The sequence below is a fragment of the Lycium ferocissimum genome, unplaced genomic scaffold, assembly GCF_029784015.1.
Source record: "Lycium ferocissimum isolate CSIRO_LF1 unplaced genomic scaffold, AGI_CSIRO_Lferr_CH_V1 ctg9282, whole genome shotgun sequence".
Lineage (NCBI taxonomy): Eukaryota > Viridiplantae > Streptophyta > Magnoliopsida > Solanales > Solanaceae > Lycium > Lycium ferocissimum.
In genome coordinates this window covers 24,749-39,529 of record NW_026727660.1, presented here as the reverse complement: position 1 = coordinate 39,529, position 14,781 = coordinate 24,749, and positions in this window count along the sequence as shown.

The following is a 14,781-nucleotide window of genomic DNA, read 5'->3' as shown; positions in this document are numbered from 1 at the left end:
GTTGTGTGGGCCATGGCCACATGGTTGGCTAATATATGTAGTAAAAGGATGACTAAGTCATCATAATTCTCATCTTCATCATCTAGAAATTTCAAGAAAATTTGGAGAGAAAAAAATAAGAGGCCATTCGGCCATGACCAAGGGAATTTGAGTTCCAAAAATTGATCACAAAAAAATATTTTCTTCTAGTTTTTCTACCAATTGGAAGGTCCTCTATAACTTGGGGTAGTTGTTGGAGCAAACAAGGCATTCAATTTTGCAAGAACAAACTCTAGCCAAGTTGAAGAATCAAGTGAAGAAGGTAAGGTTCAATCTTCCTTTTTATATGTTATGCATGGTTTGTGTATGTTGTGAAGTGTGGAAATGAATGAAATTCATGAAAATGTGGATGTTGAAGTGTAGCGGTGTGTGTGTGTGTGCCGTGTATATGTTGTATTGTGTGAAGTGAAGAACCAATTTTATTTAGAATGTTTGGAATGTTGTGTTGTGGATTCTATGGTGGAAATGAAGGTTTAATGATTTAAGTGGAAGTTATATTCGGTTGTAGTTTGTTGTCGAAGTTGATGGAATTCTAATATAGTTTCTTGCATTTATAAGAATAATGTTGCTAATGTGTGGATGGTTGGTGTAGTTCATGAGTTTTGGAAGAAAGAAATGTGTTAGTGTTGTTTATGTTGAGGTGAGGAGGTTTCGGGTAGGAGGGTGGTATGGTTGGATTGTTGGAAATATTGTGTGAATTGTTTAAAGTGTTCTTCAATATTGTTTGAATGGTTTCGGATTAGTAATTGAACGTATGAGCATGAATATTGGTTTGAATGTAAGTGGTTAAATTGAATATAATGAATGTTGTTGAATTATGTAGTAAAGGGTTGCTAATGTTAGAATACGTTTGGAATTGATTATTGATGTTGCTAGTATGTTTTTGGTATGGTTGTTGATGAAATTGGCCGAGTTGAATTCTCGGAGTTGTTGTATTTATAGGAGAAATGCTGCCCAAATTTCTGTAGAATTTGGTGTTCACTTGGAATCGGGTTCCTAAATGCCTTTAGCTGATGTTTGGTATTTAATGACGTATTGTAGATCTTGGGAAGTCCACGACGTAATTTTGGATTAGCTTGGAGAGCGGACGAGGTATGTAAAGCTCACCCTTTCTTTCTTTGGCATGTCCTAGACGTAAGGGAAATGTCATACGAGCCTCGGGGAAATTCTATTCTTATGATCCGAGCGTGTTTACGACTTTTATTCACCTCTTGATATTAACCTTCTTAATGTAGTCATGTTATGATCCTTGTGTCCTTTGTATGTTTGAATTTCAAGTGTTACATAAAGAATTTTGTTCTTAAAAAAGAGGGTCTGAAACTACGAACGACCATAACTTTCACAAAAGGGCTCGGATCGCTTCGATATGCTCGTATGAAGTTCTATGACGAGTAATGCCCGTAACTTATATGGACGGGCTCGGATTGGTTTAGTATAGGTCTACGGTCCCTCGGATTTCTTTTAATGCAGCCCTAAGGATATGATATTCAGAACGGACTTGCCGTGACCCTCGTTTGATACTCGATAGTTGATTTGTTACTTATCTACCGAGTCTGTAATGATAATCATGTTTTGATTTCCGCAAACTATTTTACATGATTCTGATACGTACTCGTGATGTCTAAAGTTCTATTCGATGTATTCCCGAATGACATTCGGGGAGACTTGATTTGATTATTATCCTGGCTTTAACTTGGGAATTCGTTTGGATCATTCCATCGAGTCTGTAATGATGTTTTATGTGCACGGTTTCTCACTACTCTGCTCGTACGAGCTATTATTACTTCTTTCACTGCGTCCCGGGCCAGGGCATGTATTCGTGCAATTCCACTGCATTGTTCACCGCGTCCCTCACTAGAGGGCCGGGGCACGTTATATATATATATATATATATATGATATGATGATATGGGGGAGGCGGCCAGGATGGCATATGATGACTCTATTCACCGCGTCCCTCACTAGAGGGCCGGGGCACGTTACATGTACATGCATATGATGATTTTACTTACCGCGTCCCTCGTTAGAGGGCCGGGCACGTCATGCTTGCATATGTTCATGATGATTTTCCATTTATGTCACTCAGTCTATTTACGATTTTGAAATGCATGATTTATGTTTCAAGGTAAGCTTTATGAGTTTCTGGTTACTGTACTACTTTTCTGTCCTCCTTATTTCCGTACGATCTTGTTTACTGTATTTCATGCTTTACATGCTCAGTACATATTCCGTACTGACCCCCTTTCTTCGGGGGCTGCGTTTCATGCCGCGCAGGTACAGATACTCGTTTGGGTGAGCCGCCAGCTTAAGGTTCAGTTCTTAGTATGTTTGCTATGAGCTGATTATGGTTAGTAGAGGTACGAGTGCCCAGCTCGGGCACTAGTCTCGGCCTACGGGGTTGGGTCGTGACAAAATAGTGGGAATACCTGTCTAAAATATCAACGACCATACCTTACAATCACCACCAAACACTACTACAGAATTCCAAGCGACCTTGCACCATCTATCGACTTATAAATCATAACCAATGTGCATCTCATACCACCATTGTTCACTAGGTTAGAAACTCAAAAGACGAGTTAAAGCCAGAACCGCGAGGCACGAGTCAACGAACACGTTAGAATGATCCTAAAGGAAGTTCAAGGTCTATAGCACAATCTAGAATCAAGAAGAATGAGAAACACTTATAAATGTCCTGGCGGTTTCTCAGTCATGCAGGTGATTAGGCTGCACAAGGAAAACTCCACGAGACACAGCTCCACAGACACCGACAATAATCCTAGGACGTATTTAAATCTAGGCTCTGATACCAAACTTGTCACGGCCCAAAACCCACCCTACACGCGACCGGCATCCGACGTTATGAATAATATCGGAAGAACCTAAAAGATGCAATAACAGTACTTGAACCCGCCAGGTTCAATATTCGCCTCCAACAGTTTATAAAATAAATGTAAACAAATCATGAATATATGAATTAAATCAGCGGAACTCTTTATTAATCAAATACTTAGTCAAACGTAATACGTGCCCGAGAGTTAATCAGTAACTCAACAACAACCCACAAGAATGTATACTATGGAGCTTCTAAGATAAAGGAATAATACTTCGACTCATCGGGATGCAGCCCGGAAAACTAATAAAATGAATGAACAAATAAATAGAGTGTCCCACGAATGAACGTGTGGGCTCACCAAATCAACAGCAACAGCAAGTCCTTCCAACACGCCCGGAGTATCAAGAACTTGCTCTTCTCCATTACCTAACATACCATCAAAAACAACAATGGTATGCTTTAGTACTTCGTACTCAATGAGTGCCTCAGGGACAATAAGTAATAAGAAAATAGAGTAGAATAATACATAAAGAAATCAGACCTGAAAATCATGTGAAACCAATGTAAGAACAGTTATTCAGTTTGCGTTTCTCAATAAGAATTATCAAAACCGATTATAAGGCCTCTTGTCAAGGTACAACTTCAAATATGCCTTTCAATTGATCATAATTAAGAAAAACAATTCCATGAGAAAATAAGAATATCACACATGCCAATACAGGCCCAAGAATCAAGCACATCGAATGGGTGACCGTAGAGGTTCCCTTGTCAAAGCGCACCACACCGGAATATGAAATTCAACGGTGGCTATCCTTCCTCCCGAATAGCTAGGCATAATCACACCCCAGGTAGTGAACCCGGAAGTGGCCACTCTTCCTCCCGAATGGCCAGGCATTATCACACTAGGATCCATAGTGACTACCCTTCCTCCCGAGTAGCTAGGCCAAACGCAACAATGAAATTCATAGCATAGAAGCCGAATCATATTTCATCTCAAGGTAGTCACTTTATCAATTTGCATTAAAGTTCATTATGACATTATGAAATTATATCATCTCATGGTTAGCATTGAAAACGTTTGCAATTCTTTAAACAAGATTTAATTATCATTGTTTCATCATGAACACCATTATCAACAATTAGCCTTCAATTATGATCATCTCTTATAGAGGAAAACAATTATGATTTCATATACATATATAGAGTATATTACAAACTAAGTTTAATGTGAGTTTGTCCCCTCACACATATTAACCACCGTTTAGACATGAATTAGAGTTCAAGAAACATGAAAAGGTTACCTTTTTATTCATTAAAGAACATTGAATGCAATTTATACTCCCAACAATTGTTTCAAAAGGTTATTTATATTTCAAAGGAGAGACATACCTTAATATGTTAAACAAAGTTTAACAATTCACTTTTCTAGTGAAGAACACTCAAACCCTAGCCTGAATCACTTTAGGAAGAATTATGTTGCAAACCCTAGGTTTTAGTCACAAGAATCATGTTAAGAATCATGGGTTTGATGTTAGGATTGATAATCAATGATGAGGTCCTTACCTTAGTGTTGGAGCCCCAGAGAGAGATTTTCGTCCTTAGGATTTTTGAGAGTGAAAGGAATGGAAGAAAACTAAAATTTTGCAACTTATATAATTTTAGCCCGTCAGGCACATTCTACGGTACAAGCGACGGAGCGTCGATCTGCTCCGTCGAATGGTCTTTGTGTTAGGTCAATTCTACGGTACAAACGACGGAGTGTCTAATAGATCGACGGAGCGTCGATCTGCTCCGTCAATGTCATGAAATTTCCAGTGAGCAACTTTCTCTTCCTTACTTTCTACGATGCAAAGGACGGAGCGTCGAACAGATCGACGGTACAAAGGACGATCGTCAAACCTCCTTTTTGCGAAACTGCAGAGAATTTTCATTTTGACCATCTCCTCTTGGGTCTTTAGCCTAAAGTCATGCACATAACCCAACATATAAGGTTCCAAAGGACTCATACAATGCTTTCACACTCTAAACGGATTTATGGGATGTTACACTTTCCCAGTTTTACCCGATTGGCCGGGTGTTGCTTTGTTAGTTCTTCAACATAAGCCAGGAGAGTTTCTGCTTCTTTCATTTTTTCATTGGCTGCCTTAGTGGTTTGTACAGCCTCTTTCATTCTAGCAGTGGCTAGGGCCATTCTGTCGTCCCATTGTCGATTTTTCTCACTTGTTGCTTCCGCGCTCTCGTCGTCACTGACTAGGTTGACGTAAGGTGAAGTTGCACTCATGCTGTCTGGAGTCTCCATTTCCTATTAGCAAATCAACCTTTTAAAAGTGGAGCTAAATTTGTTTTGGTGGTTATTTTCTTTGGTTTTTCTTTTGGGTAGTGACCGGAATGTGGACCAATCAAGAGTTTCAACAATATATATGATTTTCACACAAAGAAGTTATATCAAATAAGCATTTAAACAACGTATAATTCGCTTTCCTATACCTTGTTTCTCCGAGGCTACTAGCGTATGAAGCAAAATTGTGTCATATGTAAAACACATGTATTGTTCCCAAAAATAAAAATCCCAATGCTTTTTATTAATAGTATTTTCCCAAGTGGGATTACAAGGCTTTTTAAAGTAAATGCAATAATCTGAAAAATTCCACTCCACGGACAGAAATTTGCTCTCTATCATCTCGTGCCTTCTTTACCCTTCGAATGGCAGTCTAAATGGCTACATGGGCTGGCATCAATGCTGTCCCAATCCATTGACCCCTCTGATCATCAGGAAATGACGTCCCTGTATCCATGGATCCTCTAACAAAAGTGTCAAGCCATTCCAAGCTCTTCAATGAAGCATCTGCCTCGTCTGTCAAACTCTCAATTATCTTTTGATCATATTCTATCTTTGCTTGATGATCTATTTCTCTTCCTTCTATTCGTCGTTTCATTCTTCTAACTTGAATTGCATTCGCGGCTTCCCTATCCTCAGGAAATTTGTACAGGTACGGTCCTGGAGCGGCAATACCAATTATCTCAGCCGTAAGCCACTCGTAGTGGTTTTCATCATGACTTGGATTGTTTGGATCTTCATCCAACTTATCTTCCATTATCACATTCTTCCAATCTTTCTGAGCATCTTTTATATCCTCGATGCGACCTTCTTCATAATCTCGTACAAACTCTCCTATATTACCTATATTCGGAATAACCTATCTCATACCAAACTGTCTAAGTACTATCAATGGTACGTAAGGTCTGATTCCCCTAATGCCCATAAGCAAGAGATATGGATGTCTACGGCTTTTAACACAAATAGTATTGGAATGAAAATTAGGTACCCTCCACCTGATATGTTCTTCTCTCGATGTAAAAGATGTGAGCCCATCCTCTTTTATTTTGAACCCCATAAGGCACAGCAACGACTCCTAAATCATCCTCTCTTAGGGCTGGATCTCGGTGGGTAGATAAGCCGCTCTTATCTAAATGCTTAAGTATCCACCATTGGACTAAGAGATTGCAACCCTGGAAATAATAATAATTGTTGCGGTATTCCCCCAAATCTCGATATATATCTGATAGGGATGATGTCAAAATATTTGGTAAGCCCATTTGTTATAACTCCCCTAACAACAGCATGTGCAATAACGACAACTCGGGTATCAATAGCTAGGGAGGCATTTTGTGGAAATACCATGGTTCCTAATAGGCAGGTGATAAAGGCTAGTGTTTGATTAGCATCCCAGGATTGGGGTGAGGAAAACTCAAGAATGTGGTTCTCGTACCCCTGTTTGGATGAATACCTCCCATATAACTCTCTAAAGGATATAATAGGTCCCTGTGCCCAATCGGCTTTGTTGACAGCAAGCATGTCTTTGATTTCTTTTGGGGTAGGTTTGTAAGGGATAAGGATATTCTGGGCTAATTTCTTTTTGGATCTGTTTCCAATGCTTTCCAGGACATCTCTAATCTCCTCTAAAGTGGGATTCATCTCGATCTCTCCAAATCTGAACACCATTCTGTCGTTGTCCCAATAGCTAGTAATAATCTCCAGCAGAACCGAATCCCCAGTCATATCCATCAGTGAAGGTAGATGCCCTATACAACCTTTTATCTTTTTCTTCTGATCATTAGTCAAACCTTTCCACCATATCACTAAACCTGGTGGTGGACCCATAACCATATCAAACTGTACATCAGGAGACATCTACAAAGCAAAACACTGTTAGTTCCCCCCCCTCCCCATCCCCCAGGAACATGCATTTATTTCACACATGGCACAATAATGCTTCCAAATAGCAAATAGTGGGATGCAGTGTCTTCAGGTTTTTACACCATCTGGACACAGTAAGGTGTCTTTCCTGTCCGATTCAGGTAGGTCTGAGATACCCAAATCGGTCTATGGTCAGCATGCGCTATATCAGTAGGGATTTGGCTTCGCTCTACGCTAATTATTCTAGAGTGATTTTCAAATGAATGACATAGGTTACCCAAGCGGACAAGCTGGGGGTGGGCTCTCTAAGGCTGTGGGATGACCGCATGCCCACTCGACCTTAGAGACCTCCAAAGAAATATATTAAAGGTTTTTTAGTGAAGGTATGACCGCAGCTCATCCCGCGTCGTCACCCTTAGAAAAATGTAAAAATAAATGCCAGGAGTGGCGGAGTATGCATGCATGAATGACAGTTATATTTTGCGAAAATTTAAACACATAAACAATTTATATCACTTAGACAATTTATAACATAAACACACAAATTATTGGAACTCTTATGGTTAAAACCTTATATTGTCGCTAGCGGAGTCACCATCTGTAGCGGTTCTATTTTTTCCGATTCGTATTTGCACTTGCCTCATTTGAAAAGAAAAGTGTCCCGGGAAAGTACGGTTGTCAATCGTACAGGAAAAAAGGAAAAAAATATACTTCTATGAGGATGGTGCTTAAAATGGACTTATTTTAGAGTCGCCACCTAATTTTTAGGAAATTAGGAAAAACCAGCTCGAAAAGGGTTCATTTAAAGCAGTTAGGTCTTAAAAGAATCCTAATCTAACTAAAGTATGGGTAAGGGTTACGTGATCCCCCGGGGAAGGTGTCAGGCACCCTGGTATTAAGGATCTGTAAAATACAGTTGACCTATGGGTTCTAATAATATGTCTATGTGGATATAAATTGATTGTGATAAAAACAGTTTTTGTTTCTTATTTCTGCAAACAGAAATTAGTCATTTATGCAAAATATAACCCCGTTCAAGAATCAAAAGTGGTAAAATTTTATCCAAAATTGGGCATTTAGGATGTCGGACTAGAACACTTAGGCTAATACCCGAAGGCTCTTAGCCTAAGTAGGACTCTACGTAAGTCCACCCGAAAAATAGTTTTTGAAAAGTATTTTTAAGGTATAGAAAAAATAGTTTTTGAGAAAATAATTTAAGCATACTATTATAATCCATATAGCATTCTACATATATAGTCCATTTTTATTCTATCTTTTGCTAAGTTTTAGTCAAATTTTATTATTTTTTAGTCTAAGTCTAAATAATCACAATTATTCCCACAAGTTTTGAATATTGGTCCAAATCTGTCCATATGTCATAAGTCCACAGGTTTCATAAATGTTCAAATCAATCCCAAATTTCATAAAAATCAGCAGTTTTGGTCCTTTTATTCACATAAGTCCCAAGTTTGCATCAATGCCCCAAAATTAGTCTTGACTTTTATAATAAATTCCCTTTTGGCAACTTTAAAATACGACAATCTCATAAGAGTTCCAATTGACATAATAATTGCGCAAATAATAATTTAAAGCACGTAATCAAGGGAGATAGAGAATTTGGGCCAACCAAGCCCAAAAGGAGAATGTTTATGCAATTGGGTTCGCCTTAATTCCAATGTATGTTCCATTTCGCTTCAAGTTGAGTTGACTCGATCTAGACATGTTAGTGAGCCCCGTTGGGGCCCACCAACGGGTTTAGGTGGACAAAGACATAGAAGGGTATACTCAATATTAGAATACATCAATGGATTAAACTAGGTACAAGAATTAAATGCTACAATAACTATTAAAATGCCAAAAAATTAATTACAATTTATTGGGCTTAGCCCACTTAATACTTTGTGACAGCAAATAACGAAAACGGCCCATATATGAAATAGGCCCAGAGATAACATTAATAATAAGCCACACAGGCAACAGGCCCAAATGATTAGCCCAGGCTGAAAATTTCCTAAGTATTAAGGGGTTTTATACATGATATACCACAGGTATACTGCTCTAATTTTCTCAAATTTTTCTACGTGTCAAGACTCTAATATACGGGATATACTACCAATGTATCACTTATACATGAAGAGCAAAACCCTTTAAAGGGCATACCCTCCATATACACTTGATATACACTATATATTCTGTTTAACCTTGACTCTAAACACCACATTCAAGTCATGCACAAACCACAAATTTACCAGAAATCCACACAATTGCAGGCATCAAGTTCTAGCTACTGCCTAAAGTTTGAACAGTAAAACACAAAAGCAAAATACCACTGGGTGGTCCATCAGACACAAAGGAAGGAAATACATAGCTTTAGGCAATGCAAAGATAACTCAAGGTGAGGGACAACAAGTATTTAAGGCTCAGAAGATAACCATGGCATAACTAGGAAGAACATGAAGGTTTAACATGAATAAAAAGTCCAACAGAGCTTAACTACAGCATAAAGAATGGCTAAGGCAGGGTCAACAAATTTCTAGGGAGGGTGAAACCATCATAAGTGCAAACATAGTTCAACTATAGGCATGACAAATCTCAAATAACAAAAAGACTTTCATGAGGGCAATTACAGATTCACTTAATCCCAACTGTGTCCAAAATGGGTTCATGACACTGTCCTAGGCTCAAAATACTATACTAGAATAAGTATGGGCACCAACCAGCAGGCAGAAGTAGGAACTCATATACATAGGCTATAGATATTCACAAATCAGCCATAGGTGCAAGTGTGCAGGTATCATATTTATTCTAGTAATAGCAGTTTTGATCTTAGTTTTAGCATGTCATTGAGTACCAAAATTTAGAACCACACATAGCATAATCAAGGAAGTCATGGCACACTTTTAGAAGGCTAGACAAGTAGTGTGATAGTAGAAAGGCAAGGAAGTAAAGCAGTTCAAGGTTGAAGCAAGTGAGACAGAGAACAAGCCAGGGACCATACTTATGGTCCTCTTTTCTGAACTTTCTAGGAGGAGATTAAATCTTATTCCAGTTAAGGGAGATAGAATGATTTTGTGGTGCTTTATTTAAATTCTAAGTAATGAATTAGGTCATGGTACTCCCAAGCAACAAGCACAGCCAAGGTAATGTCATAAAATCCAAGAACTGATCAAGTAAATGGCAAAGAAACAAAAAGACAACTACACAGACTGATTTTAACACTTTCCTACAATTTTTGGTTAGTTTTAAGCCTCCTATATTCATTCTTCTATGTTTGAAATACTAGGCATAACAATTCCCAGAAAACCACATTCAATAACCAACTCAAAGAGCATAATTTTATAAGAAAGAATAAACTGCATCAAATTTTGGGTAAATAGCAGATAATAGGGGAAAACAAGTCACTCAGTAATCTTAAGAACTAGTTTAGACTTTTATACTTGGTTTTGACAGAAATCTAATCTGTAAACCCCCTACACTTCAACCTTTCCTAGATAAGTCAACAGAGTAGGTATTGACAAGCACACATAGTGTTCAAAATGTCCCTTACACTCTTTCTAGGATCAGGGATCAACCACAAACCTTACATCTTTCACATTTCTATTAACCTTCTATCTAGGTAGTCCCAAATATATCCAACAAGTTCCAAGAAAGACCCTTTTTGTCTTCACATAAATTAGCAAGGTTCAGAAATGGCAAGGCAAGGTAAGCAAACAAGCAAAAAAGCAAGCAATCAGTTCTGGCCTTAATCAAAACAAGCAAATGCCACATAATTTATAAGGATTACCTCTTTTGACCAACTCCTAGACTAACTAAATAGCAGGGAGTTGACTGGTTATACTTATATCAAGCAAGGTACTACAAGATCAGGTAGCTAGTGCAAGGTCATGGCTTCTAAATTTCTAATCTTAGCCTGTTTGAGGTCTTAACTATTTACCAAAGTCATTTTACATCCTGGTCAACTTTATAAAACAAACAGAATTCTACATTTTTTTATTTTTATTTAAGCTTACATACAAAAGTCCAAAACAAAGTAAAGAAGACATTAGAGGTCTTACTTAGTCAAAGAGGGTGCTCAAAACAAAATTAAACAAGTCCATAAGGGTCATGGGAGCATGAATTTATCCTAGGTGCAGATATGAGTCAATTAAAGTCACAGCAAGCCACAGATAATGAGAGGCTCACATGGAACAAATGCAAGTTCAAAGAAGCTTTAAACTGTGACCAAAAAGGGTTACTACCCTTAAGCACAAAACATCAAACTTAATTTGAACAAAACAAAAAGGAGCAGGAATCATATACATGTATGTATGTGGAATTCCCAAACAAGTAGCAAAACAGATATAAGCAAACACGTATTCTATTTGTTTTTTAGAGCAACTTTTAGTCTCAGTTTTAGCATGATACTAAGCTCAACAAAGTTCAAATCTCAATCAGACTCATAGCATTGTTTTGGAAAGGAAGTTTTAATCAGAGATCCAGTTCCAAGACTCAAACACATTGTTATAGCCCGCATCTTGTACGTTTGGAAATTTCAAGGCTGTCGTGGAAAGTTACGGGCGAGACGATTTTCAAAAATTATTTTAATACACCAGTGGTTATGAATGTTGCTTATGAACATTATTAGTATGAAAATATTGGGAAAGGCCAAGGGTAAACGGTGAGGAATTTGCAAAATGGCTAATGGAAATAATGTGGAAGGCTAGGGGCGAAACGGTAATAATGCGAAAAGTCGAGGGGCAAAATGGGAATTTCACCCAAGTTTCATGAAACCTCCAAAGAGCCCATATTGGCCATGTGACTAAAAGAAAGAAAAAGAAAAGGGAATAATAAAAAGATGACAAAATTTAGTCATCTTTTCTAGAGAAATTAGGGAAATTTCTAGAGAGGGGCATGTGCCCCTCACATGCATGAGAATTATATGTATATATACATATTTGTTCATCTTTCAATTGAAGACAAAGCAAGAAAAAAAAGAAGAAAGATGAAGAGCAAAGGAGAAGGCCATTCGGCCAAGAGAGAAAGAGAAAAAAAAAAAAAACAACAAAAAATTCTAGCCTTCAATCTTGGTCCAAAAATTGTAATTCTCTTGTATTCTTATCAAGCTCAAGATCCTCTTCAAGGTGGTATAATTATCTTGGCAAGCAAGAGACTTTGGTGGCAAGTGGAAAAATTAGAAAAGGTAAGAACTTTATTCTTTTATGTTGGAAGAATTACTTATATGATGTAGCATGTGTAAAGTGCATAGAAATCATGAAATTTTGGTGTGTATGTGTGTGCATGGCCGGGTGGATGTGTTTTATGTATATGTGACCGTGTGGTATTATGGTTGGAGAGGGCATGAACTTATTTTATTTAGTATGGTAATGGTGTTGATGTAGTTTTGTGGTGTAAGTGGAAGAATATGAGCCAAAACTTGCATGAAAATCGTTGTTAAGTTGTTGTAGGAAGTTTAGTAATGTTATGGGAAATTTATGTAATTATGGGAATGGACTTGTTAGAATGCAAACTATGTTGTTGTGAATGAATTTGGAAGGAAACGATGCTAGTTGTTAATGTTGTGGCAATTGTGGAAATTTTGGATAGAATATGGAATTAGTAGAAATATTCGAATTCGTGAATATTGTTCGGAAAGTTATTGAAATATGTTTGAATAACCTTGAGTTAGCAAGTGGATATGAGAATAATGATATTAGTTGGATATTGTCAAGTTGGAATGAAATTTGTTGCCTTATGCAGAAAAGAAGACTATTTATGTTATAGTGTGTTTTGTGACGATTATTGCTATTCTTGGCATTGTTTGTGTTGTTGGGTTGTTGTTGTTGACATATTGGGCCGAGCTAATTCTCGGGGATGGCGCATTTACAGGGGAAATGCTGCCGAAATTTCTGTAGACAAGTGTTACTTTAAGATTTAATTTCTAAAGGCTCTAATCAATGTTTGGTAAATGTGACCATTTATAGATTTTGGAGAGTTTTGAACTTGGATTTGGAGAAGCGTGAGAGATGGAAAAGGTATGTAAAGCTTACCTATTCTTTTTATGGCATGTCCTAGACCTACTAGGCTGAAAACGGGACCTTGGGGATAATCCTGCTCCTAGAAATCCGAGTTTGATTTTGCGTACTATTCATTCAGCGCAATTGAACTATAATCCTTATATTTGATTAAAAGAAAGTTTAAACCTTTGTAACCATTGCAAACGTATCTGGATCGTTCCGAAACTCCTTTGGATGGCTTTAGGGAGCCTAATCCTTGTAATTTATGTTCGCCGCCTCGACTTGACCCGAGGTGGGCCCACAGTCCCGAGACTCTTGTATTGCTTCGTTCGACTTATTTTGGTACAATAATTAAAGGACGAAAGTTGTTGAACTACTTCATTATGTTCTATAGTATACTTTCTTTGTGTAACAACGTTACTAATATAATTGTTACTTCGGTTTTCCAAAAATGGCTTCGGAAACGCGTTTGTAGTTCACTAATGATTTTTAAAGAACTAGTTTTGTACAAAGAAGCATAAAATTGATTTTAAACCACTCCGAAGGGAGTGCGATATTTTATTATTTAAACTTTCAAAAACCACTCCGAAGGGAGTGCGATATTTTATTATTCAGATTTCCCAAAACCACTCCGAAGGGGGGGCGAGATTTTTCTACTTTGTTTCGATAACGATTTATGTTTACACTCCATAGCAATATTTCTTTATATTGATATTTGTGGATTAAGTTCGTTAGTATTAATGTCGCGAGTGGCATGCCCGAAGGGGCCAGGGTAGCCGTATGTCACGAGTGGCATGCCCGGCGGGGGCTAGGACGATTATTATGTCGCCCCCCCCATGCCCGAAGGGGCCGGGATAGCCGTATGTCACGGGTGGCATGCCCGAAGGGGCCATTACTACTATTATTAAGTCGGGGCCGCATGCCCGAAGGGGCCGGGGATAGACGTATCTTCTGGACCGGCATGCCCGAAGGGGCCATCATTTTACTCCGGGACTGGCATGCCCGAAGGGGCCAGGATAGACGTATGTCGGAACCGGAACGCCCGAAGGGGGTATTATTATTAATTTTGCTATTACTTAATGTTATTATTATTGTAAAGCCGGAAGCGGCCGTCCGAAGGGACTATTTTATCTGAAGTATGCTAGGAGTTGGGTAAAAGGTTACAGGACTTGGTTCGGAATGCGGCTTCAGGTTACTTATATCTTGACTTCCACACTTGTTTACTGTTGCACTTTTCTGATTTACGATTCAGCCATGCTTTACATATTCAGTACATTTTCCGTACTGACCCCCTGTCTTCGGGGGCTGCGTTTCATGCCACGCAGGTACACCCAGACGAAGAGAAGACTTTACTAGAAGTCGTTCCCGCGGAATGGGCGAGCTCCATTTCAGTTCGGAGTGTTGCCGAGCCAAGCACTTATGTCATGGTACTTATACATCCTAGAGACTTTGCAGACAGTGTCCTGTGGATAGGGTGTCGGGAAGCGCGAAACAGTTGTAGATGTTAAAAGAGTGCGCATTTTCAGATGTTATCAGTTGGTAAAAATTATGTGATTGCCTAAAGGTTTTCATAATCTGTAAAAAGATAGTGATCTTTATTTCTAAAAGTTTCATGTTTCTTAAAAAATTTTGAAATGACAGGTTTTAGTAACGCGAACGTTTGAGGGTTCGCTCGACTCTGAGGAGAGTCGGGTGCCCATCACACCCTAGTAAGGT